This window comes from Parasteatoda tepidariorum, chromosome 3 (genome assembly GCF_043381705.1).
Source record: "Parasteatoda tepidariorum isolate YZ-2023 chromosome 3, CAS_Ptep_4.0, whole genome shotgun sequence".
NCBI lineage: Eukaryota > Metazoa > Arthropoda > Arachnida > Araneae > Theridiidae > Parasteatoda > Parasteatoda tepidariorum.
In genome coordinates, this window is record NC_092206.1 from 96,030,360 (window position 1) to 96,045,162 (window position 14,803).

Below are 14,803 nucleotides of genomic sequence, written 5' to 3' on the forward strand. Positions count from 1 at the left end.
AAAAAAAAGATATAATCTTTTCTTCAGCCCACACGATTATATCCGCAAAACAGAGTGCTTTCTGATATTGTATCAATAAAGCCAAAGCAAAATATATTAATACAATAGTGTGAGGAGCACTCAAAAAAATTTTTATTAAATAACTACGTAAAAATTGTTTATTGTTTTCTTAATTTTCTTAGTGTTTTCTTGTATTTATTTTTTTTATTATATATATATATATAGATAGATAGATATTTTTTTAAATCGAAATACAAATAAATGCGCGTTATTGGTACTCCTATAATTAACGTCTCTCACTTACCGGTAAACCTCTCAGTAACATATTGAATAAATCAGTAACACATTAGCTACTAATTAAAAAAATAATATAATAAGAAAAATTAATGTTCCTTAGGCAGCCCGGTACTATTTGATCACCAGCAGGCCTGGGGGGGGGAGGTTAGAAACCACTGTTTAACAGAAATTTTGATTGATTTGAAATCGAAATTATCATTAATTTCAGCCTGACATTACGACAAAAAAACATTTGGTTGATAATGATTACCAAAATAATGCTTATGAATATATTTAAAAAATGTTTTTAAAAAATTTTATGAATAAAATATTATAATTCCTGCAAAATTGAAAACTGTCTCGCAAAAAATATTTAATTTCAATATCTAATAAATAATATAATATAATAAGTGATTCTTTCAAATACTCGAATGCTTAAAGCGAGTAACAATGCAATCGTTAAAATGTCAAAGGACAAAAATGAAATAAATATAATTATCTTCTCGATCAAAGAAAAACCTATTTATATCCCCCTTAACAACAAATTAACGTTTCATCTGCTGCAAAACAGAGACCTTTTGTTCCAGCAATTCTTCATTTTAAAGATAAAAAAGGAAGCAGCTGTATCACAAATATCTGGAACAATTAGCAATATGTCTTAATGACATGAAAATGGTTATGAATGTTTGTTAAGAGTACACGATATTTAAAAATAAAAGACGAACTATGATGTGGTGATATTATTTCTTTTTTAAACTTAAATTAGTATAAGATTTTGAAGTAAATTATTTAGCTTTTTGATTAAATTAGCCTAAAATTATTAAAAATTAAATTTTTTGTATGGATTACTTAAAAGAAAACGAACTTAATAGTAACAAGCGAGTTTTCTTATTTTCGAAATAATATATATTTATATATATTTTGGTTATAAAATATTTTATATGAAATGTTTTGTCAGTGTAGCATTTGTTTCAGGTACATAAATGTTTGAAAATGTAAGTTTGGGATAAAACAATTAAAATCTCTTCATTGAAATTTAGCCATATGCGTGATGATTAATACAGTTGGGTAAAATACTTTCAAAACAGTTAAATAGAAAAATAATTTCAAACAATTCCGAGTAGAATTTTAATTCAGGTAATAAACTGTTATAATAGAAAAAAAACTCTCGAAAAATGTACAATTTTTTATCTATTACTTAAAACAATATAATTTTAATTCAGTTTTATCATGCAATTATTCATTTATTTATTCAATTTTATGATACAATTTATATATTTGTTCAATTTTATATATTTATTCAATTTTATAATACAATTTATTTATTCATTCAATTTTATAATACAATTTATTTATTTATTCAATTTTACAATACAATTGTATAATAAAATATTTCAAATTTAGTTATTTAAAAGGCAAAAATTTTTATTAAAAGACGAAAGCCTTAAGTCAAAATAATGTTTTATGGCCCAATATGCTCTTCGTGTGCGGCATGAATTGAACTTGGCCAAGCATTCAAGGTAAAAATAGTAATTTTTGATCATTTATAATTTGATAATTACTTCGAAATATAAAAATAAATTATTTTATATATGATTTTAGAACCTTAAAAAGCAATTTTTTATAAATTTTGCTAGATTGGCGAATGACACACCGGATAATTTAATTGTTATAAGGTAACTTAGCGAAAAGTTTTGGAATTTTATATCGAATTTTTTTTTCAGTATTATAATGTTATAATGATACTAACATGCTGAATTGTTTTACATCTTGTTGTAAAAAACTAACGAAGACTTTAAAAATGTTGCAATTTGCGAAGTAAAAGGCAATGATAGTATAAATGATTAAAATGTTAAAAAAAACTATGTAAAAAGAAATATGACGACACGTGCAAAACTTTTATGAAAGCGTTTTCTTTAATGTTTCATTTTTCCGGCATTTACAATTGGATTATGAAGAGATTACTTCGTTAGTAATGACAAATATAATCGAAACAAATTTAACTTATTGATTGATATATTCATGCATTATAAAAAATAGTAAAATTCATTGTTGATAGATAAATAAACTTATAATACTTAAATATTTAGAAATAATTAAAAAAAAACTCAAATTATAGTATATTTTTAGCTATAGAAAATAAAAAGATAGAATATATCTTAATTTTAATATTTTAAATGAGAACGTAAATGCAATTGTAATGAACCCGTTAGAAAAAATATACTCAGAAAATATTTTATATATTGTATCGCTCCGAAGTATGTTTTGTTTATGTTATATGGCTATAAGTAAATTAAATATGAATGGGGCCCGATAACGGGCCCCATTCTCAACACGGGGAGAGTTCCATCCGTGGGGATCGAACTCATGACTCCTTTGAATGAGGGCCAAAGCCCTATCAACCAAGCTACCCCGAACGGGATTTTAATTATGTCTCAAATCGAATTAATTTCTCTGCTTATGATAAAAACGCAGATGATTATGCAAATCTTACATAAGTACGACTACACTTCGCCTTGAACTTATATTGAAATTTCAAACACATGGAGGGTAGACGGAGGCCTTCAAATTAAAAAGAAGAAAAAAAAGGAAGTGCTCAAAACAGAGTCATCACCATTCGAACCAAATGTTCATCAAATGACGCGAAGCAGATCCGTCGGAGTCAGGTAACTTTCTGTAGGTTGCAGTTAAGCAAAGTAAAATCGATATAAAAAAATCGATCCATCAATTAAGAATTTGTTAACGAGGTGTAAATAAATAAAAACTGAGAAAACTAAATTACTTTGAACGAGAAAGTTTCCATTTCAGACGAAAACCTATAAATTCAAATTAGTACAGTTATGCTGTAGAAGTTTTGACGCAAGCGTGATGCAACAACTTCACACTTACCGCATTACAATTATTGAAAAATATCAAAAATTGTTGATCAAACCAACTCAAGTATCTGTGCATCATTTTTTTTTCTATTTTTGCATAATACTGCCAATTTTTATGCCATCCAAGAAACAATGCAGGATCATATAACATAATCTGGCTTTTGAAGATTTATCTCTCATGCGCTTTATTTATTTTACTTGTCACCAACAGAATTCCAATGCCTTTCATATTTAGCTTATTTTCTGTCCTGAAAACGTTTGAGGTAAATATTACAATAAAAATAGTATCTACTGTGCTATTCACCTTCTAAAGTAAATTATATAGGAGACTAAATCACGAAGTTTGAATTTTCATTCTAAAATTATGGTAAAATTACCTGCAGTGGTCTGTCCATCCTATTAACCATTTTTCACTTTACCATTCATTTTTAGCCTTTAGGATTTTGAAACCGTTTTCGACTAGTATGGTTAAAAATCCTAAATACAAATCTAAACAGTTTTTTTACCCTTTATAACCTGCATGGTTTCAAAATCTTAAAAAAAATTAACAGAAGTCTGAATATAGCTTAACACCTTTATGGTGCTGCCATCTATGCGTGAATGGGTGTATCGTATTCTAATAGCTCATGGTCACAAACTGGGGTGTGCAGGACACTGCAAATTCTTCATGGGTTGAAGAGAGTAGATAAATTATCGTGACGTCAACCCTGGTGCACGAACTTCCGCTCTGTCTGTCACGAGACATAATATGTCTCCCAATACTTGATCTAGGAGTTCTCTAGTCTTCTGTATTAGGTTCAAAGATACATGACTACGGAGTTAAACACTTGTAGTTGTAAAATCAAAATTTAGTCAGCTGTCAACTATCGGAGTCAACTCTTTACGGCACATAACGATTTGTGAATATTTGCATCGCCAGTACTGGTGATAAAAGTCATTTTTTGAGAATTACAGACATAATGATTGTAAATGTTCAGAAATTATTTTTGCAGTACAGTGTTTCCCTTGAGGAAATTCAAAGCGTAATCGCTTTTAAAGTATCAAAAAATTCTTTTTCTTATCACTTTTCAAATAAGATGAAATTATGAGAGTAATTATTTGTGTTAATATTAAATTTAACTAAACAACGTTTAAAAGTCACAAATTATAAAAATTTTATTTAAAAAAAAGTAAAAATCAAGAACTCCTTCTCTTATCTATCGCAAAATATTGTTGAATAAAAGGCCATAGGTTCGATTTCTCCTTGAATCATACTAAACATAAACGTATTTCGTGCTTTGACGTGAATTTTTGTTTGAGTTTCATCTCTCTACTGTTTATGATCTTACTACTATACCACATTATTCAAATATTTCGAAAACATCGATTTTTTTTAAACATTCTTTAAAAGATGGTACGTAAAACCATCCCTGTCGTCGATCTTTTTGATGAAGGTGTACCAATATGAAAACAAAATGAGTTTAGGTTTTAATAAAAACTTTACCATTTGTGATTTTTTACTATTTTTTCCCATTTTTTAAATTGAAATCAAATGGGATAGCTTACTTCTTAATCAATATATAAGGACTAATCATTTAATTAAAAATGAGAAAAGATATATGAACCAAAAAATAAAGATCATTCCTCAACAATTGCAACCATATTCTTTAAGCAATTCCCGAAAAAAAAAACAATCCATTTGTATGAGATTTTCCCGTTTTCCTCCTTCTACACAGGTGTTGACAGTACCATCTGTTGGCTAGTGGTTCCTCATTTTCGCTGGAGACATCTTAGCAATTCAATAAGATGCATTCACCTCTTTAGTTTGAATAGTTATCTCGATTATTGACGCACTCTTACAAACGTATAAACAATTTAATTTATTAATGTCTTCATTGTTTTCCTCTAACATACACATAGGTATATTCTTTATTTGATCTCTCTTGCTTCTTTGTTAATAAGTTGAGATGGGAAAAAGTAGTCCAAATTTTTATTCTTTCTCTTAAGCTGATAAAATGACTCTGCATTAACTCTTGTTCAAATATTTCCCTAAATCTGTTTGACCTGATAGAAGATAATCCTTTTGAAGCTACACAATTTCTGTTGCCAATTATGTTTTATTTCCTCGGGGAATTCCATTAGACAGACTGATAAATAAATAACATTCGGGTAAAATAAATGATAAAATTATAATTTGGAAGCAATATTTTTCTATATTTGCAATTAGAAATTCACTAGGAAATAGTTATATATTTCTTAAATGTATTTCTTATAAATACATTTAAGAAAATTATAACTATTTCCTAGTATAATGTATTTCTTATACGAATCATGTTTTAAGCCAAAATCAATAAAGCCAAGTTGATTGATCTTGCTGCAAAAAGTGAAGATCAAAATATTATTAAAATTAATTTTTATAGCTTTTTTTAAAAAGTAACAGTAAGCAAATTTGAATTATTTTTTAAACAATTAGTAGATTTTAATATTTCTTTTTTCATAACAATAAGTACATTTGAATTATATTTTTTTAATTATTAACTAAATATGAATTGTTTAATTTTTGAAAGAATAAGTAAGCATAAATTATTGTTTTTTGAAAAAATTGAAATTGCTTTGAATTACTGCTTAAGGAATAAATAGAATTGAATTACATTGTTTTTAAGTACATAGATTTGAATTATTGGTTTCTTTAGATTCGAACTATTGTATTTTTTAAATAATACAAAGATTAGAGACATTGTACTTGCTAAACAATAATAAAGATTTGAATTTTTTTTTAAGAATGGATTCATATTCTTCTTTTTTAAAACAATAATGAAATCTTAATTCCTACTTCCTTTTTAAAAAAAATAAACAGACTTAAATTATTTTTTTAAACAGTACTCCGATTCAAATTTTTGTTTCCTAAAAGAATAGATAAATTCAAATTATTTTTGGATTATAATAAGTATATTCCAATTATTCTTTTTATTTAAAAAAAGCGATAAGTCTACTTGAATCATTTAAATTAAAAAAAGTCATGAATGACTAAAAACCAACAATGTCTAAACAGTGTTATCGTGGCATAAGCATGCATCTTTTATGAATAATTAACTTATATCCTTTGTGTAAACCTTGAAAGAAAACTGATCTATCTTTTCCCAATATTTTTTATATTTCAATCCAATGAAGGAACAGTTTTTTCCCATTTTTAAATGTCTATATTTGTGATACAAGTATATGTAAGCATTCAAAAATTTATGTTAAAAATAAAATTTATAAACTTAAAGCATAAATTAAAAATTCCAAATTTAATTATTTTCGATAAACTTTTTATTTAAAGCAAGCTTCTTAAATTATTGAATATACTATTCTCCTTCATCCATGAATAACATTTGTTTAAAATTTATGTCTATGTCTTTTCGAATTTAAGTTTCCATTTATTATGAAATACGTATATTGTACAACACAAAAGCGAAAGAATGCAAAATATTTAGAAAAGCAATCAAGTCAAAAATCTATTACATAAGAACTGTAGAACAACAAAGAATAAAGAAATCTCTAAGAACAAACAAAGCAAATAAATTATAGTAGTTCCAATGTCTGCTTTCAATTAAAGTATATTTTAAATTCACTTGAACTTCTACAAACTTTTCAAAAGTATTGTTGATTTTTAACTTTTGGAAATGCAAGCAATTACAATTGAATGTATGTTTTTTTTTTTTTTTTTTTTTTTTTAAAATGATCATAATAACAAATGTTTTTTTTAAAAATATTAATGCGCATATCATTTTTTTTCTATCCCCTTTCAAAAAAAAATATTAATTTGAATGTAATATATATAGTTTTGATCGTTATTCAGTCTTTTTTACTTCAATTTAAGGGCACATTACTTCAATTTATCTCCTAACATTTTTTCTTTTTTTTAACATACTGATAGTCTCCGTTTACCGACCCCCGTAATGCCTTCCTATTAATCATTGTTCATTGTTTAAAGCAATAAGTTTTACACAAACAAACAACATTTTGTTAACAGCACATATAATTATTGTAGTTTATGTCCGAATATACTGTCAATATACTAATCGTAATGAAATGAAAAATTACCTGAATTTGAAAAATAACCATCTGCACTTGAAAAAAACATTTACCTGATGAATATAGCATGTAAGACTCAATAAAAATAAATAAATAAGAGAAGAATTAAAATCTGTATCGAAAAAAGGAATTTTAAAATTAATGAAATCATATCACACTTACACCGTGACCAAAACGTATCCCTACAACTTTCGGAGCTCGATAAATATCTATATTAGTGTTAATGTAGTCCCAATTCCTTGCACAAAATGCAGTCTTAGTTAAGCTATTGTAAGCTTATATGTTGTAATACATATAAGTTTTTCAGAGTTTGCTAAGATAAAGAAGCAAAAGGTGGAAACAATTCTTTCATAGGAGGATGAATTTGTCTTTCCGGACGACAAACTATTTAATTTACAGCTGAAACTCAACCCCTAAAATGATGGAATTTTGTCAATTTCTATGGATAGCTTCCCCGGGAGGCAACATTATGTTCCGCGTTATCAAAATGCTGTGTCAAAATCGCCTGCGTTGCTTTGGTAGGCTATTTCAAAAAGAGGCAAACTTCCGTTAGTTTTCCTTGAAAAAAGAATAAAAATCAATTTCCAATATTATAAAATTGAGGTTTTGGAAAAAGATTTACTCCCAAGAGTCCAAAGTATGTATGGCGGGGGAATATTTCTGCTTCCAACAAGATGGTGCTCCTTCTCTCCCCGCACGTGTGGTTCAGGAGCGCTGCAGCAAACATTTACCTGACTTTTTATCGAAGAATGAACGGCCTCCCAACTCCCCAGATCTTCAAAATTCATTAAAACTCGCTTGATTATTTTCTTTGGTCATATATGCTCTCCCAATTTAATAACTATAAAATCGCCAAGCTGAGCAAATTCAAGTGATATTGTGGAAAAAGCCGATGGAAGCCGTACGTACCGCATGTGGTGGATTGGAAATGAGACTTAAGCTCCTTCAGAAAGTAAAAAGCTGTATTATTTCAAAGCATTTATTGCAAAGATACTTAATGATTGTAACTTTAATGCAAAGATTCCTTGCATGGCTTGTGTTATATTATTGTAATAAAAATCTGAAAGTGAATAAGAACTTATTGATCACCATGTTTTCTAACTATATTTTTTCGAACATTTATTAGTGAGAGATTACGTTTTAAGTTAAGGAAATTAGTAACCAAAATATTCTGCGCCATTTTGTATAAATTGCAAAAGTTTACACTACGTTTTCGTGAGAAGTTTAATTTTTATTAAGACCCTATGTTTCCTTTTTCTTAAATTTTCAAGTTAGTTTATGTTGAAGACAAAAATGACCCCAACAATGTGTGAATTTTAAAATACTTTATATTTTATAAGTTAATTTGCGATTTCAAATTAACTAATTCTAAAAATTTAAAAATATTATAAAACATATAATTTTAATAATATTTAAAAATATTATAAAAATATTATAAACATATATATGCATGCAATGACTCAACCTTATTCAGTGTATAATTTTAATAATGTGGATAAATATCTGAAAAATTTAATTATTTTTTTTCCATCACATAAACAACATTTTCCATGAAATACTCAAATTGTATTACTGAATATAATTATAACATATTTTATCTAACTGTTTAGAAAAATATTGCTTAACAAGTTTTGCTTGAATTAAGCAATAATTTAATTGTAATTCATTTCAAATATCTGTATTAGCATGCAAATACTAATTAATAATTATAAAACAAACGCATTAAAATTTAAAAATCTACTATTAGAAAATGAAATGTTGAACATTATCTTTAAAACATTAAAACATCAATAGAAATCATTCAATAAAATATTGTTTTTTATTTGTGACAACGTTTATATTCTTCTCAAAGGGGTGCGACTGCAAAATTTTCCACCGTCTATCCATTTAGATTAATATTTGTCTTTCCTCTTGAGTAAATATGAATTTTAAGTTCAATAAAAAAAGTAATATTCGAAATACCGCCAAAAAATATTTTAGTTTTCCAAAGAATTCGACACCGTACTTTAATCAGCTTCGAAATTGGTATTTTCTTCGAATAATTTTTGAATTTGAAATGAAATGAAATCCTCTGATGAATTAATATTTTTCAAACTGAAGTAATAGTTTTTTTGAAACAATCGGTTACTTTCCGAATAAAAAAAAACTCATATGAATAAGGACATATGCAGCGTTTCGTATTGTATTTTGGTTTAACGGAAAAAGTTAAATTAGTTTTTCTGAAAACTGTCGGTGAACGAAATATGAAACATTTCTGTAGTTTTTTAAAATTAACTTCTTAAAATGGGAATTGCATATATTGTTTATTTTCCAGATTATCTAACCAAATAATAATTGGAAAAAAGAACATCAGACAGATACACAATATCAGGTAAGTATTTTTATATTTCACCTTTTTTAAGAATTTATTTTATGAATGCTTCTATAAAATCTGTGGACATTATTAAATAATTTTTAATAATCATTTTTTGCTATCGTTGAAAAATTTAAGTTAAACGTAGCATTTTCATTTCAAAACTAATTTAATTTTCGGTAACGTTTTTTTTGTCGTTTATTCTAAGATTTTATGAAGGAAATGTATACAAACATTTATTCGAAAATGAATTACGTTCAGAAGAGACAAAATACGACAAAGCCAGGGAATATTTTTTCAAGTGAATATATTTACTTGTGCTTTTTTGTTATGTTGTATTGTTGTGTTGTGGGCTCTTACTTCACTTATATATCAAAGAAGCAATTGAATTTTCACAGAGAATACCAAATAAACACCCGCAATAACCCATATAAAACCAATCGTGTAGCTAAAATAAGACAAGCTCTATCGACGTCTTAGCAATACTAGCAATAGAGGAATACTGAGTAAAAAACTAACCATTGTCAATATAGCTATCAAAATCAGCAGAACAGCTAGCAGTCAGTATAGTTATTAAAATTAGCAATTTTAGCAGAACACAAAAACACCACACAGATAATTTTAGATAAATTTAATTCATTATTGAAATTGAGCTAAATAACTACAAAACCCTCTGGTGAGCATCAAGAAAAAACCCCATAGTCACAGATAAAAGATTGGTTAAGATTTTCTGTGAGTAAACAATTTCGACAAAAAATTTAATACATAACTACTGCAGAGTATAATGTTACCAACAATATGGTAAAACTTAATGAATTTCTGGCTCTATGTAAAAACGGTAGCTTTTACCGAAGTTTCGGTAGTGTTTACCGAAGAGCTTTGGTAATGAATCTTGACAAATTAATAAAATATTGTTTTTTAATGTGTGATAAACTTTGGAAAATGTGATAAAATTTGCTAATTTTGTTATTCTATCTTAGAGCATTGCATATAAACCATTTATTCTGTAAAATTTACTTTTCAGTTTCGTGTTTTTTACAAATATCAATAAGAAAAATAATTATGAAAGCCAGCATCTTCAGTAAATCTTTTCTATATGAGTGGAAAAATTACCAAATGGATGGAGTTACCAAAAATTACCAAAAGTTTGGGTTTATTTACCAGAATTATGGTTTTATTACCTGAAATGTCATTATCACACAGTAGGGTAATTTTACCAGAATTATTTTCTCTGTGTAGTAATTTTTCAGTATAATTTTAATCTAAATTTAGAAAATCTTTATTATTATTTCCATTTCTTTTTTTTAAATTTAATTTAAAATTTTTGAGAATTTTTTTTTTTTATATTTTTAGAATTGAAAATATTAAACTTGAGTTAATAATGGAAATTATTTCTATTGTATTTTAAATCATCCAAAATTCAATCATTTTTATTAGCACTTTCTTTTTTTAATCCGAATTAATTTCGAATAAAATATAGCTTAAAATTGAAAACAAAATGTTTGATTTATTTCTTTTAGTCAAATTAATGAAGTCCAACCATTCCTATCAAAGACTGATATAAATGATTAAGTTTGAAAATCTTATGTGTTTAGCTAGCTAACTCTAAACAGAAAATTTGACCTGCGAATTTCAATCTGTTTTAACTTTATAAATTCTATAGAAATTGCTCAGTTTGATTCAGTTGAAAAATGGTTCGAAAGATATTTCTTTCACAAATATTAGACTCTTCTTCCTATATGTATGCAAAAGGTCATGTTTCGGTATCATAGATCAGGATTAGGCGTATAAAAATCTTGTACAGTATTGTGTGTATAAATTATATAATTCAGCTAGAGAGCCAAAAGACAATTTTAATAATAATGACTGGCATGATAAACGCCAGAGACTTTTTTATAAATCTATTGAAAAGTTTATAATGAAAGGATAATCTTAAGAAGTTGGGACTCATGTTTAATGAACTAACAGAACTAGCAACAATAGGAATTCTCGCTTAAATCGAGGTGATTCCGAATCACGTAAAATAAGCGTAAAATAATCACAATTGTAGCCGGATCATCAAGGTCGGAATAGACGAGAAAGATTTTGTTGTTTTGCTCTCCATTTTTCACTCAAAGATTCTGATACAAAACAAGCTTATTGATCTCTTTTTGTCCAGGTTCATAATTTCTTAAGCTGCAGAGTTTACATACTAACCGTTAATCCTGTAATTATCAATTTGCCGGATACCAGCTCAACACTAGTTATAAAACCAAACAACGAAGAGGAGGTAGATTTTGTAAATAAACCTTTCGGGAAAACAACGTTTAAAAATTACAAATAGCAACATTTAATTGAAGCCTATATGCGTTTCGGGGTAAAATGCGTATATTTACATCAGATGATCAGGTAGACCTCAGATACGAACTAACTAAGTTAGTAACTTAGGTGGCTAACTTAGGTACATCCACACATTTACTTAAAATAGTATGGATGGCACGACAGAGATGTTTTCATACGACCGAAATCACCATATTAGTTGTGATAAACATATAGTTAAAGAGTAACAATATTTAATTGACAGTGAAAGTTAAAATATTAACGAAAATTGGCGAATTTGCTGCTGTGTCATGTCTGAAAATCATTTTTTTTTAAATTTTTCATGATCATTTTGTGGCATATTTTCCAAATATTTCAAAATCATTACTTTTTTTATTTATTTAAATTTTCATTGTTATTTTTTTCAATTTTCATTTTACTCTAGTACCATTGTTTTGAAATGCTTGGAAATCTTCGGTTTTTATATTTTGAAACTTTTACTGCCAATTTACTGTTGTTACTTTTTAACTATATATGCAACACCACTGAATGCCTGACATAACCTTTCCTGCCATTCCTGGCACTTTGTTCTTCTGACGACGGTGCACTTAACACTAAAATGCGTTTAGGCTCTTAAAAAATTTATTATTTGTGACTGTTAGACTTTTATTTTAATCAATCTTAATTTTATTACAATAGAATACTTATAATATTCCATGATTGCGAAATGATTCTTATTTTGCTTTACCCCAAAACTCTCAGAATAGAATAAAAGGCGATTGTTTTCACAAAAATGCGTTTCCTTATCTAAATTATTATTCAGTTCATCATAAAAAATTTAAAGAATATTCGAGAAGATTGGTTATAGAAATCGTTTTATTAGTTTTCTAGCTTGTTAAGAAATGCGTTTGTTCCGCTATAGTGTATTGAATATTTATTCTTTTGTAGTATCTGCGAAACTATTTATTAAATCAAATCATCTGGAATCACGTTAAAAGTGTATGAGTTGGATAAGGAAACATACCTAATTACTTTTCTTTGAATGCCATATATTCAAATTTTACTTTTCTGGAAAACAAACCTTTTTTTTACTTGGGTAAAAGGAAAAGAAAATGTTGACTTTAATCTAATTGAAAAAAAAAGTTGCATTTTAAACTATTGCACTCTTATCATCGGAATAATGTTATTTTTTGCATTTATTTGTTGGAATTATTTTTCTGGAGATAAGAGTTTTGTGATGACATTTTAATGTACAGCACGGAAAAGATAAGAAAAAAGATTATGTTTATTACGACGTGAATTTTTAAAATTTTGTACATCATTTCGAATAAAGATGTACCTGCTCGCAGCTAATAATAACTTCAATTAAACGAATACCTTCCGGGTATTTAAAAAAAGTACATTTCCCTTTCTTGTATTCATTGTAACATTTCATTTAAGAATATTTTATATGCAATAACTGTGTCAGATATTTTAAGCCTAATGCAAGATATTTGGTATAGTAATTCGAATCTTTTCGTAAAAGGAATGAATGAAGTGTAAAATTTTATTTCATATTTTTTACACTGGTTTGGCAAATTCTTACAATGATGTTGAGTCATTATTACAAGCATATCAATTATTTCTCATCTATGCTTTTTTAATTAGATATGTGTTCCATAAAATTTGCTTTCTTAGAGATGTACTAAACGGTAGAAATTTAGTGATGTAATTCTGCACCGTGAGACTGTGTACATTTTAAAGATAATTATTCTAAATATCAGTTTAAAAAAATAAAATTGGTTTCCTAATTTAATTTATATTAATCGCTGGAATAAAAAAAGTGCTTTGATGCGTGAAACCTTTATAACTCTTATAATTTCTTAATTATCAGTTCCAGCGATTTAGTTTTGAATTCATTTAAATTAGCGTGAAGTACACGTGATCTTATAGATAGTATTGTCCAGGCGAGTATATAATTACAAAACTGCACTTTTTTGAATTAAAATTTTAATAACCATCGAACTATATCTATCTTGTTCATAAGAATTTATTAGCTTGTCCAGATAGAAATTTCAAACGCGTCGTTAGATTTAATTAAAAATGCTTCATCAATGCTTCATCCCTTTATAACTTCTAAATTATTAGTCCCATCTTGAGTTTGGTTCATTCATTTTAACGTAAAAATGCTATTAATAAGAATATCTAACTTACTAGTCTAAATAGTAAAGTTCCCCCTTTTTGAACCTTGGCGTAAGCTCACCTGGGGGAAAGGGAAGACTTCAGATATTCATATTGGGCATAAGCAACACTTTTTAAAACAAATCAAGCTTTACTTCAATTATTTTCGTATTGAGCTTTTTCTATGACACTGGATTATGGACTATGGTCAACTAGAAAAGATTTATTTGTCTTCTTTAACGTTTCGAGCAGGCCAATACTTATTCTTGAATTCTTATTTTGCAAACATTTTATGGTTTATAGGAATTAACCACTATTTTGTAGAATTATTTGAACAAGAACTCATTTCAAAAAAAATAATATTCCGATTTGTCTTGGCTGGAAAAAAAATCAGAAGTGTTATTTTTATCAGATACGTTTGCTGTTCAGATTATTATGCAAAATAAATGTTAGTAGTTACCAAAATTTGAAAACATTTCATGGTTTATGGCAATGAACCATTATTTTGTATAAAAATCTAAGCATCTTACCTGTTTCATAATAATAATGTTTCCATTTGTTTTGACCGAAAAGAAACAAAAAAATTATTTTTATGAAATACGTTAGTTTTAAGATTAATATACACAATAGTGGTTAACTACCATAAACTATTTTGAATAATAATCTGAATAATAAACGTATTTCGTAAAAATAATATTTCTGTATTTTTCGATCGAAAAAAAATAAAACTAACAAAAATGCATAGTAAATACATAAAATATTCATTTAACAGAATTAGTGAGCT

The 14,803-nt window shown here is 27.0% G+C and overlaps 1 protein-coding gene across 3 annotated transcripts in view; it reads left to right on the forward strand.

The window, feature by feature from the left end:
• LOC107449324 (leucine-rich repeat and immunoglobulin-like domain-containing nogo receptor-interacting protein 2) overlaps positions 1–14,803 on the forward strand; it is a 231,102-nt gene that overhangs the window by 58,657 nt on the left and 157,642 nt on the right. For 2 of the 3 annotated variants that reach the window (XM_043048402.2, XM_071179029.1), the window contains exon 2: positions 9,523–9,579. The exons of the other annotated variant lie outside the window; for it this stretch is intronic. The gene's annotated coding sequence lies outside the window, so the exon portion shown is untranslated. The remainder of the gene's footprint in view (positions 1–9,522; positions 9,580–14,803) is intronic. 3 annotated transcript variants of the gene reach the window in all.